General features: G+C 48.3%; 1 protein-coding gene across 1 annotated transcript in view; it reads left to right on the top strand.

The window, feature by feature from the left end:
• LOC132398862 (nuclear receptor ROR-alpha A-like) overlaps positions 1-23,639 on the top strand; it is a 179,632-nt gene that overhangs the window by 73,136 nt on the left and 82,857 nt on the right. The gene's annotated exons all lie outside the window — the stretch shown is intronic.

Genomic DNA, 23,639 nt, shown 5'->3' on the forward strand with positions numbered 1-23,639 from the left:
GTTGGGTGTTTACTGATCACAGACTGTGAGTGTTGGGTGTTGACTGATCACGGACAGTGTGGGTGTTGGTTGTTGAAAGATGGCGATCAGTGAGAGTGTTGGGTGTTTACTGATTACAGACAGCGTGAGTGTTGGGTGTTGACTGATCACGGACAATGTGAGTTTTGTGTGTTGACTGATCATAGACAGAGTGATTTTGTGTGCTGGCTGATCACGTTCAGTCTGAGTGTTGCATGCTGACTGATCACAGACAGCGTGAGTGTTGGGTATTGACTGATGGCAGACAGTCTGAGTGTTAGGTGTTGACTGATCACGGACTGTGTGAGTGTTCGGTGTTGACTGATCACGCACAGTATAGTGTTGGATGTTGACTGATCACGGACAGTGTGAGCGTAGCGTATTCACTGATCGGGGACAGTGTGTGCGTTGGGTGTTGACTGCTCACAGACAGCGTGAGTGTTGGGTGGTGACTGATCACGGACAGTGTAGTGTTGGATGTTGACTGATCACGGATCCTGTGAGTGTTGGGCATTCACTGATCGGGGACAGTGTGTGTGTTGGGTGTTGACTGCTCACGGACTGTGTGAGTGTTCGGTGTTGACTGATTGTGGACAGTCTGAATGTTGGGTGTTGACTGATCATGGACAGTGTGAGCGTAGCGTATTCACTGATCGGGGACAGTGTGTGCGTTGGGTGTTGACTGCTCACGGACAGCGTGAGAGTTGGGTGTTGACTGATCACAGACAGCGTAGTGTTGGATTTTGACTGATCACGGATCATGTGAGTGTTGGACATTCACTGTTCGGGGACAGTGTATGTGTTGGGCATTCACTGATCAGGGTGTGCATTGGGTGGTGACTGATCACGGACAGTGTAGTGTTGGATGTTGACTGATCACGGATCCTGTGAGTGTTGGGTGTTGACTGATGGCGGACAGTCTGAGTGTTAGATATTGACTGATCACGGACTGTGTGAGTGTTCGGTGTTGACTGATCATGGACAGTGTACTGTTGGATGTTGACTGAGCACGGACCGTGTGAGCGTTGCGTATTCACTGATCAGGGACAGTGTGTGCGTTCGGTGTTGACTTCTCACTGACAGCGTGAGTGTTGGGTGTTGACTGATCACGGACCGTGTGAGGGTTGGTTGTTGACAGATTGCGATCAGTGAGAGTGTTGGGTGTTTACTGATCACAGACAGTGTGAGTGTTGGGTGTTGACTGATCACGGACAGTGTGGGTGTTGGTTGTTGAAAGATTGCGATCAGTGAGAGTGTTGGGTGTTTACTGATTGTGGACAGTGTGAGTGTTGGGGTTTCAATGATCACGGACAGTGTGAGTGTTAGGTGTTCACGTATCGGGGACAGTGTCTGTGTTGTGTGTTGACTGATCACGGACAGAGTGATTTTGTGTGTTGACTGATCACGGACAGTGTGAGTGTTGCGGGTTAAACGATCTCAAACAGTGTGAATGTTGGGGTTTCGACGATCACAGACAGTGTGTGTGTTGGGTGTCGTCCGATCATGGATATTGTGAGTGTTGTGCGTTCACTGATCATAGACAGTGTGATGTTATGTATTTACTGATTGCGTACTGTGTGTATGTTGGGTGTTGACTGATCACGGTCAGTGTGTCTGTGGCGTGTTGATTGATCGTGGACAGTGTGTGTGTTGGGGGTTGAACGATCACGGACAGTGTGAGTGTTCGGTGTTGACTGATCACAGACAGCGTGAGTGTTGGGTGTTGACTGATCACGGACCGTGTGAGTGTTCGGAGTTGACTGATCGTGGACAGTGTGAGTGTTGGTTGTTGACAGATTGCGATCAGTGAGAGTGTTGGGTGTTTACTGATTTTGGACAGTGAGTGTTGGGGGTTGTCTGATCACGGACAGTGTGAGTGTTGGGTGTTCACGTATCGGGGACAGTGCCTGTGTTGTGTGTTGACTGATCACGGACAGAGTGATTTTGTTTGTTGACTGATCACGGACAGTGTGAGTGTTGGGTGTTGACTGATTCTGGAAAGTGTGTGTGTTGCTGGTTGAACGATCACAAACAGTGTGAATGTTGGGGTTTCAACAATCACGGACAGTGTGTGTGTTGGGTGTTGTCCGATCACGAATATTGTGAGTGTTGTGCGTTCACTGATCACAGACAGTGTGATGTTATGTATTTACTGATTGCGTACTGTGTGAGTGTTGGGTGTTGACTGATCACGGTCAGTGTGTCTGTGGCGTGTTGATTGATCGCGGACAGTGTGTGTGTTGGGGGTTGACCGATCATGGACAGTGTGAGTGTTGTGTGTTGACTGATCACGGATAGTGTGAGTGTTGTGTGTTGACTCATCACGGACAGTGTGAGTGTTGAGTGTTGACTGATCACAGACAGTGTGTGCTTTGGTTGTTGAGTGATCACGGACAGTGTGAATGATTGGTGTTTCCTGAACACTTAGGTTCAATGTATTTCTTTTTGTTTCTCTCAGTGTTCTCTGTAACTTTAGTTTGTTGTGTGTGAGATCCTGGTTGATCAGCTGTTTCTGAGATGCTGACCCTGCACACGTAGACCAGCATTCCTCCTATAATCAGTGCACGCCGATGTTTGTTTTAAATACTCGAACCTCCTGACCATGTGTACTTTGAGTTGCTGCCACATTATTGACTGATTAGAATCTTTCATTGTTGAGTAGGTGTTCCTAATGAAGTGGCCAATGAGTGTATTTCTAAGTGTGGATGGTAATGTTTCCCTGCGTCTTCTTCAATTGGTTGTGGAGGTTGCAGGTTGAAGGGCTATCGTAGCAGTCTGGGGAAATAGTGCATATTGTAGAGGGTTCATACCGCAACCTCAGCATGCTGCTTGTGGAGGGTGAGAGTGTTTAGGGAGATGCATGCAGTGCCAATTGACTGGGCTGCTTTATCCTGGATAGTATCAAGCAGCATGGAAATGTATGGAACTGTAGTCACCCAGGCAATAGTAAAGTGCTCCACCATATTGCTAACTTGTAGATATGTCGGGCGGGTGTCAGGAGGTTTGTTACTCACTACAGGATCCTCACTACGTGACTAGTTTTTTTTTACTTAGAGATACAGAGCAATGACAGGCCTCACTGGCGCAGTCCAATTATACCTGTGTGACCAGCTTACCTACTAATCCATACATCTTTGGACTGTTGGGAGGAAACCCATGTGGTCACAGGGAGAATGTATGAACTCCTTACAGACAGCAGTGGAACTGAACACTCCTCACTGGCACTGTAATAGTATTATGCTACCATGATGCTCTTGTCACCACAGTATTTCTGTGACAGGTCCATTTGAGTCTCTGGTCCCTCAGGATGTTGACAGTGGGGGCCTCAGCCATTGAGGGTCTCAAGAGGAAGCAGACCCTCTCTGTTTGAAGGTGGTCAGTGTATGACCACATTGTGGAACAAATGTTACTTGCCACTTCTAGCTTATGCCTAGGAATTGCCCAGGTCTTGCTGGATGGAGGCAGGGGTTCAATTCTTGCCACTGTCTGTAAAGAGTTTGTACGTTCTCCCTGTGACTGTGTGTGTTTTCTCCAGTGCTGTGACAAATGTGTTAGGATAAAGAACTCCCAAGACGTGTCAATGGGAAGTACCCTGATGTCCAAAAGACTGGAGAATAGCTAATATTGTTCCCTTATTCGATAAGGGCAGTAGGCATAAGCTATTGTGCAGAGAAATTTTGTTCACTTAGAAAGACTGTTGTGCAGGTGAAATTCTGTTTCACAAATCTGGTAGAGCATCTTGAAGGGGTAACTAAGAAAATCAGTGAAGACAAGGCATTAGTTTGAAATAAGGTCACTGTGATTTCAGGCCTCGTCCTCGCTGTGACTGAGGACTCAGCCCCCTCCATCCATTCCTGCTTGCATCCAGTAAATCAGCAAATCAGACTTGTGGCATACCACATTAACAGTGTCGAATGGGATCTTGTGATCACAAGAAAAGTGACCTTAACAGCCACTTGCTATCTAACTGTGAGCCTCCATCGACTCAGCCAGCAGCACGTTGCACAGCTCTGGTAGTGAGCAACTCACTACTGGTGTAGAAACATTGAGTTCTTAAGTATAGTAGGATCTTGTGATCATTAGAACGGTAGCACCTTTTGTTGATCCCGCAGAAGCCGCTGTGAACAGTCATGTCGCCATCTTGCTGGAAAAGTTGATGTACTGAGGTGTAGATTATGCAGACTTTAGCAACCCTTTTGACAAATTACTACATGGTACACTGGTGTAAAAGGTTAAGGCAGAAGATGTGTTGGCACACTGAGTCCAAAATTGGCATGATAGAAGGCAGCGGATAGGAGTCGAGTGGCATTTTTGTGATTAGAAGTCTATAAGCAGAGGTTTTCTACAGAGATAAGTGCTGGGACCATTGTTGTTTGTCAGATGTATAAATAACTTGGATGAGAATGTAGGTGGTCTGCTGACGATATAAACATTGGTAGAGTCATAAATAGTGAAAAAGCCCTGTTTTAGGATACAGAGGGACAGGTGGAATTTAACCCAGATAAGCATGAGGCAATACACTTTTGGACCTAGTCTTTTAACAAGACTCACAGCACAAATGAGAGGGACCTCAGCAGTGTCGATGTACAGATAGACCTTGGAATGCACATTCATATCTCCCTGAAAATGGCTATATAGGCGGGTAGGGTAGTGAAGAAGGCATTTGACATGCTTGCTTCTGTTGGACAATTCATTGTTTTTCAGAGTTTGGATGTCCTGTTGTAACTGTACAGAACATTAGTTAGGCTACACTTGGAATACTGCTTGGAATTCCGGGTCACCACAGTATAGGAAGGGTGTGGTAGCATTAGAAAGAGCGCAAATGAGCTTCTCTAGGATGTTGCCTGCAATGAAGGGCTGCAGCTATATGGAGAGATTGGATAGGCTGGGTTTATTCTCACCACAATATAGGAGGCTGGGGGTGACCTAAAATGAGGGGCATAGATGGGGGCTAGAGAGTCACATAGGGTGGTGATATCCAAAACTAGAGGGTGCAAAACTAAAGTGAGAGGGGAGAAATTTAAAGGAGACAAGGGACAAGTTTTCCACACAGTGGATACTAGTTATCTGGAATGCTCTGCCAGAGCATGTGGTAGAAAGAGACACAATTACAACATTTAAAAGGCACTTGAATGGTTATTTGGGCAGGAAAGGCATGGAGGGATAGGAGCCTAATGCAGGCAAATGAGACGAGCACAGACAGGCATCACAGTTGGCACACACAAGGCATTGTTGTGCCAACCCTTTAACCTACTCTGAGATCAATCTTAACCCTTACTTCCTTCATGTCTCTCCACTTTTCATTCATCCATGTCCCTAATTTATGAAATGGACAGACTATTTGTTATGTGATCGGATGCTCTCATAAAGACTGGTCAGGTAGGCTTCTCTGCTCCCACATTGTCTGATATATCTTGAGATGGACCAAGTTCTCCTAGAAAATGTGTAGAAGTAGAGAGAAACCAGTAGCCCCGAAACCCAGAGTTGTGACTGAGAAGCTGGTGCAGGGGGCAAGGCTTCACATTTCTGGATCGTTGGGATCTCTCTTGGGGAAGGTGTGACCTACACAGAAGAGAGGGGTTAGACCTGAACCTGAGGGGGACCAATATCCTTGTGGGCAGGTTTGCTACAACAGTTGGTGAGGGTTTAAACTAAGTTAGCAAAGTGATGGGGCTGAGGACAGGGCTGCTGGTTACAAGCAGAGGCCATGTGTAGCGAGACTGTCTGAAAGGACTGGCTGATGATGGGGCAAAACTGCAATCAGTGGGATTATGTTGCAGTGTAAAAGGGAACAAAATCGAAAAGGGTGACAGATTCAGGACTGAAGGTGTTATATTTGAATGCAAGCAGTATACAAAATAAAGCAGATAGTCTTGTACAGCTGTTAGAGATTGGCAATTATGATATTCTGGGCATCACTGAGTCAAGGCTGAAAGAAAATTGTAATTGAGAGCTTAACATCAAGGATACACATTTTATTGAACGGACAGGCAGATGGGCAGAGGGGGTGGTGTGGCACCGTGGTTAAAAAAAAATCAAAAGAAATCAAATTCTTATAAAGAGGTGACATAGGATCGGAAGATGTAGAATCCTTGTGGTAGAGTTAAGAAACTGCAAGGGTAAAAGGCCCTGATGAGAGTTACTTACAGGCCTCCAAACAGAAGCCAGGAGGTGGGCTACAAATTGCATCAGGAGATAGCAAAGGCATGTCAAAATGGCAATGTTACAGTAGTCATGGGGGATATCAATATGCCGGAGCATCCCAAGATAGAGAATTTGTAGAATTTGTAGAATTTGTAGAATTTGTAGAATCCCAAGATAGAGAATTTGTAGAATCCCAAGATAGAGAATTTGTAGAATCCCAAGATAGAGAATTTGTAGATAGAGAATTTGTAGAATTTGTAGAATTTGTAGAATTTGTAGAATTTCTACAAGATGGCTTTTTAGAGCAACATGCGGTTGAGCCCACTAGAGGATCAGTTATTCTGGACTTGGCTTTGTGTAATGAACCAGATTTGATTAGAGAGCTTAAGGTAAAGGAACCCTGAGAAGGCAGTGATAATAATATGATAGAATTCATCCTGCAATTTGAGAGCGAGAAGCTAAAGTCAGCTGTATCAGTATTACCGTGGATCAAAGGGAATTACAGAGGCAAGAGTGAGGAGCTAGACAAAGCTGTTTGGAAGGGAACACTACCAGGGATGACAGCAAGCATGAACATTGATTTCTCAAACCTCCAGTAATGCCTCCACCTCTTCCTATCCCCTTTTCCCTCTCTCGTGTTATTACCTTGTCTGCCCAATGCCTCCCTCTGGTGCTCCTTCCGCTCCCTTCTTTCTTCCATGGCTTTCTGTCTCTTTCACCAATCAACTTCCTGGCACTTTGCTTCATCCCTCCCCCTCCAAGTTTCACCTATTGCCTGGCATGTCTCTCTCCCCTCTCCCCACCTTGCAAATCTACTCCTCAGCATTTTTTCTCCAGTCCTGCCGAAGGGTTTCAGCCTGAAACGTCATATGTACTTTTTTCCTATAGGCACTGCCTGGCCTGCTAGTTCCTCCAGCATTTTGTGTGTGTTGCGCAGAGCAGCTATGGCCAGAGTTTCTGGGAGCAATTCAGAAGGAGCAAGATAGATTCTCCTAAAGAAGAAAAAAGACTTGGACAGATTAGGAGAATGGACAAAGAAATGGCAAGTGGAATACAGTGTCAGCAGGTGTATGGTCATGCACTTTGGCAGAAGGAATAAAAGCATAGACTATTTTCTAAAGGGGGAGAAGATTTAAAAATCCGAGGTACAAAGAGATTTGGGAATCCTCATGCAGGTTGAGTTGGAGGTGAGGAAGACAAAAGCAATGTTAGCATTCATTCGATAGGACTAGAATATAAAAGCAAGGTGGTAATACTGATGTTTTCTAAGGCACTAGTGAAGCCTCACTTGGAGTATTGTAAGCAGTTTTTAGCCCCTTATTTAAGAAAGGATGTGCTGAAAGAGTTAAGAAAGAATTCAGAGGAAATTCATGAAAAATGAAGGGCTTATTGTATGAGGAGCTATTAATGGCTTTTTGCCTTTACTTGCTGCAATTTGGAAGAATGAGGGGTAACCTCACTGAAACCTATTGAATGTTGAAAGGCCTAGATACCGAGTGGATATGGAGAGGATGTTTCTTGTAGTGGAGGAGTCTAGGATCAGAGGACACAGCCTCAGAATAAAGGGACGTCCATTTAGAATGAAGATGAGGAGGAATTTCTTTAGCCGGAGGGTGCTGAACCTGTAGAGTTTGTTGCCACAGGTGGCTGTGGAGGCCAAGTCATTGGGTGTATTTAAGGTAGAGGATGATAAGTTCTTGATTAGTCAGAGCATGAAAGGTTACAAGGAGAAGGCAAGAGAATGGGTTGAAAGGAAAATAGATCAGCCATGATGAAGTGGTGGAACATACTTGATGGGCTGAATGGCCCAATTCTGCTCCTATATCTTATGACTTGTATTCGTTGATGCACCATCAGTAACTCTCGGAGATGGGAGGTGAACGATAGGCTTTTATTAGCAGCAAAACGGAGCACGGCATCTCGGAGACTGAGGGAGGAGCAGTGTCTCCAATCGCCTTTTTACAGGGGTCTGTGGGAGGAGCCACAGGAGCAGTCAGCAGAGGGGCATGTCCAGACAGGTATACACAGTTTACCACATTCATCCCCCGCCCCCCTTTGTTTTAAAAGTGAGTCCCCACGGGGCTAAGTTTCTGACTAGTATATTTACAGGTCAAGTCTATCAGGTGGTCGAGTCCGTCGCTGCGATCAACGTAGCACCAGTGGTGATTGCACCAGTGACGGTGGTTGTGGTGGCTCTGGCCTGACTTGAGGTGCCAGCCCGTTAGGCGTCAGTAATCCCTCATGTGTGTGCGTGGCACCCAGTATGGGAGTGTTGTGAGGAGTCTGTATAGGGCTTGGTGTGCACGGTGTCTTGTGCGTATATACATCGGTGGGTAAGGGGTTCATAGTCACCGTGGAGTGTTCGGGGTAGGGGTCTGGTGCTCCTGCGGGCGCCAGGTCGCGGATGGAGACCACATCCTCCTGCCCATCAGGTAAGACCACGTAGGCATACTGGGGGTTTGCATGAAGTAGGTGAACCCTTTCAACCATTGGGGAGTATTTATTGCTCCTCGCATGTTTCTGGAGCAGCACTGGCCCTGGGGATGTCAGCCAAGCCAGTAGGGTGGTCCCAGTGGCAGACTTCCTGGGAAAAGAAAAGAGTCGCTCATGAGGTGTGGCATTGGTGAACGTACATAACAGGGAGCGGATGGAGTGGAGTGCCTCGGGGAGGACCTCCTGCCAGCGAGAGACCGGAAATCCCTTTGACCTAAGGGTTAAGAGTGTGGCCTTCCACACAGTGGCATTCTCCCTCTCCACCTGTCCATTCCCCCGGGGATTATAGCTCATGATCCTACTAGTAGCAAAACCCCTAGCCAGCAGGTACTGGCGCAGCTCATCACTCATAAACGAGGACCCTCTATCACTGTGGATATAGCAGGGATATCCAAACAGAGTGAAGAGCTGGTGCAGAGCTTTTATGACAGACATGGCAGTGGTATCGGGGCAGGGGATGGCAAAGGGGAACCGCGAGTACTCGTTGACTATGTTGAGAAAGTAGACATTGCGGTCAGTGGAGGGAAGGGGGTCCTTAAAGTCGACACTCAGTCGCTCAAAGGGGTGGGTGGCCTTGATAAGCTGTGCCTTTTCAGGATGGTAGAAGTGCGGTTTGCACTCAGCGCAGACTTGACAATCCCTGATCATCGTCCTGATTTCCTCAAGGGAGTAAGGCAGGTTCAGGGCTTTCACGAAATGGTAAAGTCAGGTGACCCCCGGGTGGCAAAGATCTGCATGGAGGGTGTATAGCCAGTCGAGCTGCGCGCTGGCACACGTTCCCCGGGATAGGGCATCAGGGGGCTCATTGAGCCTTCCAGGCCGGTACAGGATGTCATAGTTGTAGGTGGAGAGTTCTATTCTACACCGCAAAATTTTATCATTTTTGATTTTGCCCCGCTGTTGGTTGCTAAACATGAATGCCACTGTGCGCTGGTCGGTCAGCAAGGTGAACCTTTTGCTGGCGAGTTAGTGCCTCCAGTGCCTAATATCTTCCAGTATGGCCTGGGCTTCTTTCTCCACCGCAGAGTGCCGAATTTCAGGGCCTTGAAGGGTACGAGAGAAGAATGCTACTGGCCTTCCTGCCTGATTGCAGCCAGCATGAAGTCGGAGGCGTCACTCTCTACTTGGAAGGGAATGGTCTCGTCCACCGCATGCGTCGTTGCTTTGGCAATGTTTTCTTTAATGTGGCTGAAAGCCGTGTGGGCCTCGGCTGAGAGGGGAAACGCAGTGGACTTGACCAGGGGGTGTGCCTTGTCTGCGTAGTGAGGGACCCATTGGACGTAATAGGAAAAGAAGCCCAGGCACTGTTTGAGGGCTCTGAAGGTGGTAGGAAGAGGGAGTTCCAACAGGGAGCGCATATGGTCGGGGTCAGGGCCAGTGACCCCGTTCTCCACGACATACCCAAGGATAGCAAGTCGGGTGGTTCTGAACACACATTTGTCCCTGTTATAGGTAAAGTTAAGAGCTTTGGCCGCTTGGAAAAATCATTGGAGGATGGTGTCGTGATCCTGCCAGTAGTGACCGCAGATGGTGATGTTATCCAGATATGGGAACGTGGCCTTCAGTTGGCACTGGTCCACCATCCGGTCCATTTCCCTCTGGAAGACAGAGACACCATTCGTGACACCAAAGGGGATGCGCAGGAAGTGATAGAGCCTGCCGTCCGCCTCGAAGGCGGTGTAGGGGTGGTCCTCCAGGCGGATGGGGAGCTGATGGTAAGAGGATTTCAGGTCTATGGTCGAGTACACCTTGTATTGAGTTATCTGATTGACCATATCCGCAATGCGGGGTAGGGGGTACGCGTCAAGCTGCGTGAACCTATTGATGGTCTGGCTATAGTCCACGACCATCCTATTTTTCTGCCCGGTCCAAACAATGAGCACCTGGGGCCCTCCAAGGACTTGTGCTTGGCTCAATGATCCCTTCTCTGAGCAGCCGCTGCACCTTCAACTTAATGAAGGCCCTGTCCCCCGCACTGTATCTCCTGCTTTTAGTTGCCACAGGTTTACAGTCGGGGGTCAGGTTGGCGAACAGAGGTGGGGGAGGGATCTTGAGGGTGGAGAGGCTGCAAGTGGTGTCAGTAGCACGGCTGTTGGCATGGTGCTGGGTGGGATGTGCAGGTCAGTGTGTGTGTGTGGTCAGTAGTGGGGTATATGATGAAGTCCCACCAAACTGAGGATTTCTGACAGTGATTGGTGGGAGGGGCACGTCATACTCCATTGTCACACTTTTCAAGTGGCTCTGGAAGTCGAGCCCCAGTAGCACAGGAGCACACAGTTGAGGCATGACCAGTAACGCAAAGTCCCGATATTCTGTGCCCTGCACCACCAGTGTCACTACACAACCCCTCCGGATGTCTGTGGAATTCGATCCAGAAGCCATAGTGACCTTCTGGCTTACTGGCCGTGACACGAGTCCGAGGCATTGCACTGTGTCCGGGTGAATAAAACTCTCAGTGCTGCCCGTGTCAAACAGGCAGCTAGTCCTCTGCCCCTCCACCAGGATGTCCATCATTGATCTTGCAAGCTGGTGTGGAGCGCTTTGGTCGAGGGTCACGGTGGCCAGAGTTGAATCGCCATCTTGGTGCCCAGTAAGCTCCTGTGGGTCGGAGGCAGGGCGAGGTGGCGCCAACAAAGATGGCCGCCCCCATGCCTCGCATGCAGCGGGCAGGCACGATGGCGGTGACCATGATGGCGACCCCCATGCCTCGCATGCAGCGCTGCTAGACCCCGCTCGTGGTTTGGACTTACAGGCCTTGGTGAAGTGGCCCTTCTTTCCGCAGCTGGAGCAGGTAGCTTCTCGAGCCCGGCAGCGTTTTCAGGGGTGCTTTTTGAGTCCGCAGAAGTAACACTCTGCAGATGCGACTGGCAGCAGCCATGGTCGACTCACTGGCGGGTTGCGGGGACTTCACGGACTCGCGACTGGCAGCAGCCGTGGTCGATTCACTGGCGGATTGCGGGGACTTCATGGACTCGCGACTGGCAGCAGCCGAGGTCGATTCGTCAGCGGGTTGCGGGGTCTGCAGCGTCCATGAGCATTGTGCAGAGCGGCCTCCAGTGTGTCAGCCAGCTCGATCGCCGAATGTAAGGTAAGTTCGGCGTGTTCCAGCAGCCACTAGTGCACGTACACTGACCTGATCCCCGTAACAAAGGTGTCTCTTACTAGCAACTCCGCATGCTGTTCTGTTGTCAGTCCCCTGCAGTCGCAGGCCTGCACGAGTGTCTGTAGGGCCCGGACACACTCAGCGCTCGACTCTCCGGCCCGCTGCTGCCGTGTCGCTAAGCAATGTCTTGTGTAGACGGTGTTCACCAGCTGCCGGTATTGTCTTTTGAAGGCATTCACTGCACCCTGGTAGTCCGTTTGGTCCCTGATCATGGAGTAGACCCTTGCACTGACTCTGGAGAGGAGAATCCTGGGCATCGTAGCAGGGTCGGTCACATGAATCTCCTCCAGATACATTTCAAAGCACGCTAGCCAGAGTTCGAAAGCGTTGCCGGCTTCCCGGGATTGAGGGTCGAGATCCAATCTGTCTGGTCGTAAAATGCTCTCCATGTTTTAAAATTGCTGCTAATAAAATTGATGCACCATCAATAACTCTCGGAGACTGGAAGTGAACGATAGGCTTTTATTAGCAGCAAAATGGAGCACAGTATCTCAGAGACTGAGGGAGGAGCAGTGCCTCCAATCACCTTTATACAGGGGTCTGTGGGAGGAGCCACAGGAGCAGTCAGCAGAGGGGCATGTCCAGATAGTTATACATAGTTTACCACATTCATGAAAGTCAAATTCAAGTTTATTATCAGATGCACAAGTTTATGTACGCAGAGGTGCAATGAAAAGCATACCTGCAGCAGCATCACAGGCACATAATATCAATAGGTACATTTAATGTCAGAGAAATGTATACAATATACATCCTGAAATTCTTTTTCTTAGCAAACATCCACAAAAACAGAGGAGTGCCCCAAAGAACGAGTGATAGTTAAAGGTTAGGACCCCAAAGCCCCCTGCTCCCCCTCCCACGCATGAGCAGCAGCAAAGCAATGACCCCCCCCACCAGCAAAAAAGCATCGGCACCCTGCACCAAGCACTCAAGTGTGCAGCAAAGCATCTGTAAAGACACAGACTTGCAGTACCCCAAAGACTACTCGTTCACCCAGTAATTTGACAAACCACATTCCCTAATAAGGGAAAAAGAGGTGTCCCCATTTCACACTGAGAGGGGAGACTTAACAAAACAACTCGCTGCTTTATGGTGTTAAAAGACTGTTGTGTTGCTTTTTCTGAGCTCTGTGCCAAAGAACCCGGGTCTCTGGGCACACAGCCAGCAGCCAGCTGACTGCTTTCTATCTTCCATGTACTCACATGACACATCGAGCAGTGGCACCGACCTTGAACCCGCCGGTCTCCAGGGCCAGGAATATCCGGCACCCTGAAGGCGCGCTAGTCTTACAGACCTGCGTCCTTGGCTTATCGAAAAGCGGCCAGTCGTGAGGCCCTGAGAGCAGGTCACATTTCTGCAAAGGACCGAAGTCAGCATATAACTCCAGGTCAGGGTCTTCAAGGAACCCTGAAAAGGGGAAAAAAGATATATTACGGATATCAGAGGCACAAGGAAAACAAAAAAATATACAAAATTGTACAAGAACTTGGAATTTTGCAGTCAAACTCAATGCAATCTCTGCTCTGTCCTGGGCCATGAACTGGTGGGGCAAACATGTGACTGCAAACACTTTTGCACATTTGTTCAGAAGATTGGAGCAGGAGTAGGCCATTCAGCCCCTCAATCCTGCCCTCCCATTCTGTATGATCATGACTGATCAACCTAGGCATCAACAACTTCTCTGCGCTAGTCCCCATCATCTTATTTCCCCAATGAAGGGTCCCAGTCTGAAATGTCAACTGATAATTCCTCTGCAAACATCCTGGCTGATCTGCTGAGTTCCTCCAGCATATTGTGTGTGTGTTGCTCAAGATGTCCAGCATCTACAGCTGGAAATCTGCAACCTTGTGCTCTAATTCACGAATCTTTCAAAACTTCGTCTGTTTCCACTTAAAGTACTCACAATAATTCACCCTTCACAACTCTCTGGAACAGAGCATTCACCACACTCTGAGGATAGCAACAGACAAAAATGCTTCTCTGGAAGATCAGAGTTGTAATCTAAGTGTGAAGCCGAAACAAATGGGGAAGATCTTAAATTGATTATTGTATCTGTATGCAGGAGATGGACACACGATCTGTAGATATGAGGGTATGCAGCAGTGAGGTCATGGACAATACAGATTTCAGAGGGGAAGATGTTTGCTGTCTTGAGGCAGATTAGGGTGGATAAATCCCCAGGGCCTGTTCCTTCAGACCCTGCTGGAGGCTAGTGCAAAAATTTCAGAGGCCCAAGCAAAGATATTTAAAACATCTTTAACCACTGATGAAGTGCCGGATGATGAGGATTCTTTGACAAGGTCCCGCATGGGATGTTGATCAAGAAAGTTCAGTCACTTGGCATTCAAGATGAGGTAGTAAATTAGATTAGATACTGGCATCACAGAAGAAGCCAGAGAATGGTGGTGGATGATTGCCTCTCTGACTGGAGGCCAGTGTCTGGTGGTGTACCACAGGGATCAATGCTGGATCTGTTGTTGTTTGTCATCTGTATCAATGATTTCCATGATGATGTGGTAAATTTGTGGATGACACCGATTGGGCTGAAGTGGACAGTGAGAAAGACTGTCAAAGCTTGCAGCAGGATCTGGACCAGCTGGAAAGATGGGCTGAAAATAGCAGATGAATTGAATGCAGACAAGTGTGAGGTGTTACATTTTGTGAGGACCAACTAGGGCAGGTCTTACACAGTGAGTGGTCGGGCACTGAGGTGTGCGATAGAACAGACGGATCTCAGAATACAAATCCATAATTTGTTGAAAGTGGCATCACAGGCAGGTAGGGAGATAAAGAAAGCTTCTGGCACATTGGCCTCAATATATTGATTACAGGGATGATATATTGACATTGCACAAGCCATCAGTGAGGCCTAATTTGGAGTATTGTTTACAGTTTTGGTCACCTACTTACATGGAAGATGTAAATAAGATTGAAAGAGTATAGGAAAAGTTTACAAGGTTAAGGTAAATTTATTATCAAACTACAGTACGTATATATCACCAAGTACAATCCTGAGATCTATTTTCTTGTGGGCGTACTTAGTGATGAGAGGCCTAGGCGAGGATGGTTAGGACCCAAGTGCTGGAGTATTCAAGATGAGAATCGAGACACGATATGAGACTGAAACGAAGACAGGGTTCTAAACTAGACACTAAACGAGAATCCAAAGATGAACTGATGATTGAGCACCAAACCTCAGTAAAGCTGCTCTTTAAATATTAAAATCCTGGTGCCAAAACATGACCGCCAATTAGTGGGGTGGGCCTGAATCTTTAAAGGGGCCGTGCCAGCTATCCATATTCCAGAGAGTTATAGCATCCAAACCCCAGAGGCTGGCACAGTTAGATACATGTCGTAACAGGCCTCCTCCCCTGTGGCTGACTCCTTACGGTCATGGCTGCTCAGATGATAGTCATGGATGAGCACCAGATCCAAGATGTCCCTTTCCAGAACTCAGCACCATTCTTCGGATCCGAATCCATCCCAGTCCATGAGGAACTTCTGAATACCCCAAACATTTTGTGAATCCAAAATTCTTTTAAAGGTGAATACCTGGGTGGCGGTGGGGCTGATCATGGTGGGGCGGAGGTTTGTTGTTTACAGGTTTTAATTTGGAAATGTGGAAGGTGGGATTGATCTTGAGGGTGTTTGAGAGCTGCAATTGTAAGCCAGCAGGTTTACTTTCTTGAGTACCTTGAAGGGTCCAGTGAACCTGGGTGCCAACTTCCTAGACTCCACCTGGAGAGGCGAATCCTGAATAGACCACCAGATTTGTTATCCAGGCTGCAAAGCTGGTCCCTGTCATTTGCAGCTAACCTTTATTCCAGCTTTCCAAGTTGTGGCTAACAAAATCTCCCTTGCCCTAATCCATTTTTCCTGCAGGATAGGACAAGATCTTCAGCTGCAGGAACCTCAACCTCGGCCTCCTGCTCAGGGAAGGTTGGCAGAGAATACCCAAATTACCATTTGAACGGGGTTATCCTGTGCGCAGAATGCTGTAAAGTGTTGTAGGCTACTCTGGCCACATCAAATGGCCACAGCACTCATCTGTTTTTTCTGAGGCCAGTTATCTTATTCTGATTACTATACTATAGGAAATAACCATATTCTGGATCACCTGCTCCATCTGGCCATTGGACTGTGGGTGAATCCTGGAGGAAAGATTCGCTGTTGCCCCAGTCAGCATACAGAATACCCTCCAGAAATGTGACGTGAATTGGGGACCACGATCTGACACAATGTCCACTGGAAATCCGTGTATCCTAAAGACCTGGTGCATGACAATTTCAGCCGTCTCCACCACAGATGGAAATTTGTCCAAGGCGATGGATTTGCAGACCTTCAAAACACGATCTGCAGTCACCATGATGATGGTCTTCCCTTTGGAAGGCAAGAGATCTGTGACAAAGTCCATGGAGATGTGTGCCCAAGGTCTGTACAAAACAGGCAGAGGGTGAAAAAGCACTTGAGATTGGGTGCAGGGCTCCTTGTTCTGGACGCACACCTCACATGCCTGTGTGTATTGTCAGATCTTCCTCACCATTCCAGGCCACCAGTATCCTCCCATAATGAACTCGAGGGTCTTGACAAACCCCGGGTGAGCGGTCATTCTTGATGTGTGTCCACCATTGAAGTATCTGAGATCTGACTGAACTTGGAATGAACAGGTAACCCAGAGGACTGTTCTTGGGAATCTCCCCTTGTGCTTGGGCCTTGCGAACAAATGCATCGATTCCCCCAATGAATTGGCACTGTCACGTTAGCTTGGGGCAAATGGTGGGATGCTGCTCCTCTCTTTCAGGTTCATCTAACTGAAGAGACAAGGCATCTGGTTTCTGATTCTGTGACCCCGGTCAATAGGTTAGGACAAAACTGAAGCAGTTAAAGAAAAGAGACCAATTGGCCTGCCTGGAATTCAGTCTTTTGGCCTCCTGAATATAAGCCAGGTTCATACAATAAAAGGATTCTTGGCCCCCTGAAGCCATTGACACATTCCTCCAAAGCCAGCTTGACCATGAGCAGATCTCTTCTCCCAATGTCATCGTTGATCTCTGCCAATGATAGCCACCTGAAGAAGAAGGCACATGGGTGCAGTTCATTGTCTGAAGGTGGCCATTGAGACAACACTGTAGCTGCTCTGACATCCGAGGTGTCCACCTCCATGGTCTACCTCTGGGTTAGGTGAAACTAAAATGGGAGCTGTCATGAGCTGCTGTTTGAGATCTTGGGAGTTTCAGAAGGCCTTTGACAAGGTGCCGCACATGAGGCTCCTTAATAAGATAAGAGCTCATGGAATTACAGGGAAGTTACTAGCATGGGTGGAGCATTGGCTGGTCAGCAGAAAACAGAAAGTGGGAATAAAGGGATCCTATTCTGGTTGGCTGTCGGTTACCATTGGAGTTCCACAGGGGTCAGTGTTGGGACCGTTGCTTTTTACGATGTACGGTATTGACTACAGTATCAATGGATTTGTGACTAAATATGCCGATGATACAAAGATAGGTGGAGGAGCGGATAGTGTTGAGGGTATAGCGCCTGCAGAGAGACTTACATAGTTTAGGAGAATGGGCAAAGAAGTGGCAAATTAAATACAATGTTGGAAAGTGTATGGTCATGCACTTTGGTGGAAGAAGTAAATACGCAGATTATTATTTAGATGGGGAGAGAATTCAAAATGCAGAGATGCAAAGGGACTTGGGAGTCCTTGTGCAAGATACCCTTAAGGTTAACCTCCAGGCTGAGTCAGTTGTGAAGAAGGCGAATGCAATGTTGGCATTCATTTCTAGGGGTATAGAATATAAGACCAGGGATGTGATGTTGAGGGTCTGTAAGGCACTTGTGAGACCACACTTGGAGAATTGTGTGCAGTTTTAGGCTCCTTATTTGGGAAAGGATATACTGACATTGGAGAGGGTTCAGAGAAGATTCACGAGAATGATACCAGGAATGAAAGGGTTACTGTATGAGGAACGTCTAGCAGCTCTTGGACTGTATTCCCTGGAGCTCAGGAGAATGAGGGGGGTCTCATAGAAACATTCCAAGTGTTAAAAGGCCTGAACAGATTAGATATGGCAAAGTTATTTCCCATGGTAGGGGATTCGAGGACAAGAGGGCACAACTTCAGGATTGAAGAACATCCATTTAGAACTGAGATGTGGAGATATTACTTTAGTCAGAGGGTGGTAAATCTGTGGAATTTGTTGCCACGAGCAGCTGTGGTGGCCAAGTCCTTGGGTGTATTTAAGGCAGAAATAGATAAGTTCTTGATTAGACAGGGCATCAAGGGGTGTGGGGAGAAGGCAGGGAAGTGGGGATGACTGGAAGAATTGGATCAGCCCATGATTGAATAGCGGAGGAGACTTGATGGGCCGAGCAGCCCACTTCTGCTCCTATATCTTATGACCTTATCTCCAAAAGGAGCCTCCGCTTCAGTAGTCTGAACAAAAGGTTCTCATGGTACACGCACAAAATGCTGGTGGAACGGAGCAGGCCAGGCAGCATCTGTAAGGAGAAGCGTTGTTGACGTTTCGGGCCGAGACCCTTCGTCAGGACTCATGGTACTGTTAGCGTAGCTGCCACTGAGCTGAAATTCCTGATGATATTTCTGTAAAAGCTGGCAAATCTCAGCAATCTTTGGGCTTGTTTCATATTGGATCGTCACGGCCAATCTCTGATTGCCTGTGTCGTAGTAGGGTCCATCCTTGAGATTGCTGTTAGAGATGATAAAACCCAAAAACGTAACAGTGATTACATGAAATTTGAATTTCTCCAGCTTGAGGAGTCCATGATCTAGAAGCCTCTTTGAGGTATCTCTGAAGTGAGTGATGTGCCTCTCTATTGACTTCAAGAAGATTAAGACATCATCCAAGTAGACAAAGACATACTTAGAGAGCATCCCGGAGAATCTCGTTTGTAAACACCTAGAAAATTGCTGGCACATTCACGAGTCTTCCACCTGTCACCCTTCTTTATGTGAACCAGATTACACAGTATGCAAAATACTCTCGCCCCTTGGAAAATCTCAAAAGCAGTGTTCATGAGTGAGGCTGGTGAGGTGGAGGGCTGAATGAATCCCATGGCAAGAGCCTCCTTTATGTACTCCTCCATAACACTTTGATCCGGGCTTGAGAGTGTATATAATCGACCCAGTGGAGGACAAGTCCTAGGCAGTAGGTCTATGGCACAGTCATAGGGTCGGTGTTGAGCCATTTCCCTTGCTGAGGACCTCTTCCATGCAGTTCACAGAAGGCTTATGCTGGGGCAGCCAAGAATATGAGGACATGAACGTGAGGAAAATGGATGAACCAGTGACTCTCTGCTGCGCCACTGCACCACCAAAGATTAGCGGTATGCATGTTTTTTGCATGGCAAGTGACTCATAGAGCCATAGAACACTACAGCACTGAAACAGGCCCTTCAGCCCATCTAGTCCATGTTGAATTGTTTTTCTGCCTAAGCTCATTAATCCACACCTGGACTGCAGTCCTCTAAAACCCTCCCATCCACGTACCTGTGCAAATTCTCCTAAATATAGCACTTGAACCTGCATTCACCAGCTCGACTGGCAGCTCATTCCACACTCTGAGTGAAGTTCCCTTTAAATATTTCACCTTTAATTCACCCGAAACCTCTCGATCTAGTTTCACCCAAACACAGTGGAAAAAGCCTTCATGTACTTACATAATCTGTACCCCCGATAATTTTATGTATCTTGGGAAGACTTCCCCTCATTCTCCTTTGCTCCAGGGAATAAAGTCCCAACCTAGTACAGCTTGAATACACAAGAATCAGAATCAGTTCAATATCACTGGCTTACGTTGTAAAATTTGTTGTTTTGCGGTAGCAGAATATTGCAATATATAATAAAAACTGTAAATTACTTTAAGAAATGTATTTTTAAAATAAGTAATGCAAAATGACAGCAATACAAAGGAAAAAATAGTAAGGTAGTGTACATGGGTTCAATGTCCATTCAGAGATCAGATGGCAGGGGAAGAAGCTGCTCCAGAATCGTTGAGTGTGTGTCTTCAAGCTCCTGTATCTCCTGCTTGATGGTAGCAATGAGAAGAGGGCACTTCCTGAGTAATGGGGGTCCATAATGATGGATGCCGCCATTTTGAAGCATTGCCTTTTAAAGGTGTCCTGGATGCTGGGAAGGCAAGTGCTTATGATGGAAACACAAAAATACAACTGCAGATGCTGTGGATCAAAGAATACTTACACGACCTGGAAGAACTCAGCAGGTCAGGCAGCATCCGTGAGAAACGAGTAACCAATGTTTCGGGCCGAGACCCTTCATCAGGAATGGGGGGGAAGAGAGGGTTGAAGCCCAGTTATAGAGATAGGGGAGGGGGGAGGGCTAGAGGCGCCAGGTGGAGAACCAATCAGAGGAAGGATAAAAGGGATAAGCATGAAAGAACTGTAGAGATAAAGGAGCAGAAAGTTGAAAGGGGAGAGAGGCAGAGAGGGACCTAGGATAGGGGAAGGGGGAGGGGAAGGGAATTACTGGAAATTAGAGAATTCAATGTTCATACCACCAGGGTGGAGGCTACCCAGACAGTAGATGAGGTGTTGCTCCTCCAACCTGAGTTTGGCCTCCTCATGGCAGTAGAGGAGGCCATGTATGGACATATCTAGATGGGAATGAGAGGCAGAGTTGAAGTGGGTGGCAACCGGGAGCTCCTGTCTATTGTGACAGACGGAGCAGAGGTGCTCAACGAAGCGGTCCCCCAATCTGCGTTGGGTCTCACCGATGTAGAGGAGGCTGCACTGGGAGCACCGGATGCAATAGACGACTCCTGCAGACTTGCAGGTGAAGTGTTGCCTCATCTGGAAGGACTGTCTGGGGCCCGGAATGGTGGTAAGGGGGGAGGTGTGGGGACAGGTGTAGCATTTGCGCTTGCAAGGATAAGTGCCGGGTGGGAGTTCTGTGGGGAGGGAAGTGTGGATCAGGTAGTCGCAGAGGGAACGATTCCTGCGAAAAGCTGAGAGGGTAATTTCCGGTAATTCCCTCCCCCTCCCCCTTCCCCTATCCTAAGTCCCTCCCTGCCTCTCTCCCCTTTCAACTTTCTGCTCCTTTATCTCTACAGTTCTTTCATGCTTATCCCCTCCCCCTCCCCCCTTTATCCTTCCTCTGATTGGTTCTCCACCTGGCGCCTCTAGCCCTTCCCCCTCCCCTATCTCCATTACTGGGCTTCTGTCCTCTCTTCCCCCCACCATTCCTGATGAAGGGTCTCGTCCCGAAACGTTGACTACTCTTTTCTCACGGATGCTGCCTGACCTGCTGAGTTCTTCCAGCGTCGTGTACGTATACTCATGATGGAGCTGGCTGAATTTACAATTTTCTGCAGCTTTTTGCCAATCCTGTGCATTTCTACCTCCAATCCTGATGGTGATGACACCAGTTAGAATGCTCCCCACAGTACATCTGTAGAAATTTGCAAAATTTGGATTGATAGCCCCAGCACACCTGTTGTGAGCACATTGCAATCATGCATGCATGCAGGAGTGCTGTGGAAGTATACACATTTGCACGAGACGGGTATGCTAGGACTTGCACGATTCCGGCAACTACCCCAGCCGCACCTACGAAACTGAAGCCGTGTAAGCACTTCCACTGGTGGTGCTGGTGAAAGCACGTACGCAGGTATCGTCAGAGATAACTTGCAAAGGTGTTACAACCACGTGTAAGCAGACGTGATTCCTGATGAGCAAGTGCACAGCATGCACGGACGTGCGGTTCGCACAAACCGTGCAAAGTGTGCGATCGGCTGCAAAGAGGGAACCTTGTTGGCATGGCTGACAGCTCATCATGTTTCAGAGCTCAATGTGTCTGTTGTCACGGACAGCAAACCAAGGTGCTTTGCAAAACGACACTGGCACCTCCAGCTCACAGGGTGTTTGATAAGGAGATGACCTGATAACCTGATAAACTGCAACTCATAAAGTTCACAAGTAAGTGAACTCTCTTTCACCCCTCATAGACAATTGCAATGCAAGCAGTGTATTCCCCCACAACTTGCTTCGATGCCTCGACACGACTTTTCAATGATTTTTCACTCAAATAGCAGATGGACAGCTGGTGATGGTTGGTGCCCCTACTCCTTCCCTCTTCTTCTCTTACTGCTTCTACTCTCCTGTGGCCTCTCCACCTTCCCTTTCTCCCAAGGTCCACTCACCTCTCCTATCAGAGTCCTTCTTCTCCTGCACTTTACTTTTCCCACTCCCCCAGCTAAACCAAACACTATCCTCCTTCCCCTAGCTATCCTCCTTCCCCTCCCTCTTCCTTTTTACTCAGGCATCTTCCTCCTTCCTATCCAGTCCTGGTGAAGGCGCTTGGCCCGAAACATCGACTGTCCATTCATTTCCATTGCTGTGGCCCGGCTTGCTGAGTTCCTGCTGGCCTGGTTACCAGCTGGAAACGAGCAAGATTCCTCCCAGAGAGCAACACTCCGCACCCCTCCCACAGTGTAACACTCTCCTCGCACCCCCTCCCACAGTGTTACACTCTCCTCGCACCCCCTCCCTCGGTGTAACACTCCCCACCCCTCCCTCGGTGTAACACAGCAGAGTGCTTCACGATGCTCATGGACGCAGAGGCGAGGAAGGTGCCCATGAGTGGTTGTTGACAGCTTCACTGGTGCGTAGCCTGTGTGGGCCAGAGTGTGCGTAGGGACTGCAGTGGTTTTGCTGCACTCTGTTCTGCAGCTTTGCAGGTCTCCCCGCAGTGATCCTGTCCGCCGCTGTTGCCTGAGGAGCAGGTGTTGGCAACCACAGACTCCAGCTTGGGGTAGGCACCTGTGCAGGGGACAGGGAGCTGAGAGCTCTCTCCACCATCGCTCCCACCCACACACAGCTGGCCACATTCACTTCACCATCACCCACCACAGCCCTGTACAACCTGCTCCTCACACACTCACACCCTCTCAACATCCTCTCTCCCCACCCTCCCTTTCCCCATTTCCTTTCCTCCAGCACCCTGCCAGTCTCCCTCCTTCCTTCACTCCCTCTCTTTCCCTCCAGTTCTTCCCCTTATTTCACTCTTTCCCTCCACACTTTCTACCCCTCTCTCTCCCTCCCACTCGCTCCCTCTCTTTCCTATTTTTCTCCCTCCCCTCTCCCTCTCTCCATCCTTTCATGTCCCTCTCCTTCCCTTCCTCCCTCTCTCATTCCCTCCTTCTCTCTCCATCCTGTCTCTGTTTTCCTCTCCCCCCTCCTCTCTGCAACCTCTCCCCCTCTCTCCCTCCCTCTTTATCCTCTCCTTCTCTCCCCCTTATTTTTCACTCTCCTTCCCTCTCCCTCCCTTTCTCCTTCTCCCACTTAGTTCTTTTCCCTCCCTCACTCCCCCAAGTACATTCTCTGCCTCTGTCTCTTAACTTCTCAATTTCATTTTCTGTTATCCTTGAAATGTATTAATCTCTCCTGACCACAAACTCTCTCTTCCACTTGAGCATTATCTCTCTCCATCTGTTACGTGGTTCTCCCTCTTCATCTCACCCCTTATTTCCCATCCCTAACTCTTTTCTGACCTCTCTTACCCGCACCACTCTTTTCCTCGGCCCTTCTTCTTCACCCCCCCACTATCGTCCTCCTTCACTTCCTCATTTTCATTCTCTGCACTTCCCTCCTCGTTCCTCCCACTCAATCCACCACTTCTCAGTCCCTACTCTCTCCTTCCATCTCTCCCCACTCACTAAACCTCTTAACTCTCCCCCTCCCCACTACCCCCACTCTCTACCCCATTTGTTCCTCCAACCTCTCATCCTCCCCACTCTCTCACTCCCTTCCACTCACTCTGTCCCCCTCTCACATACTCTCTTTC

The sequence above is a fragment of the Hypanus sabinus genome, chromosome 9 (genome assembly GCF_030144855.1).
Source record: "Hypanus sabinus isolate sHypSab1 chromosome 9, sHypSab1.hap1, whole genome shotgun sequence".
Classification (NCBI taxonomy): Eukaryota; Metazoa; Chordata; class Chondrichthyes; order Myliobatiformes; family Dasyatidae; genus Hypanus; species Hypanus sabinus.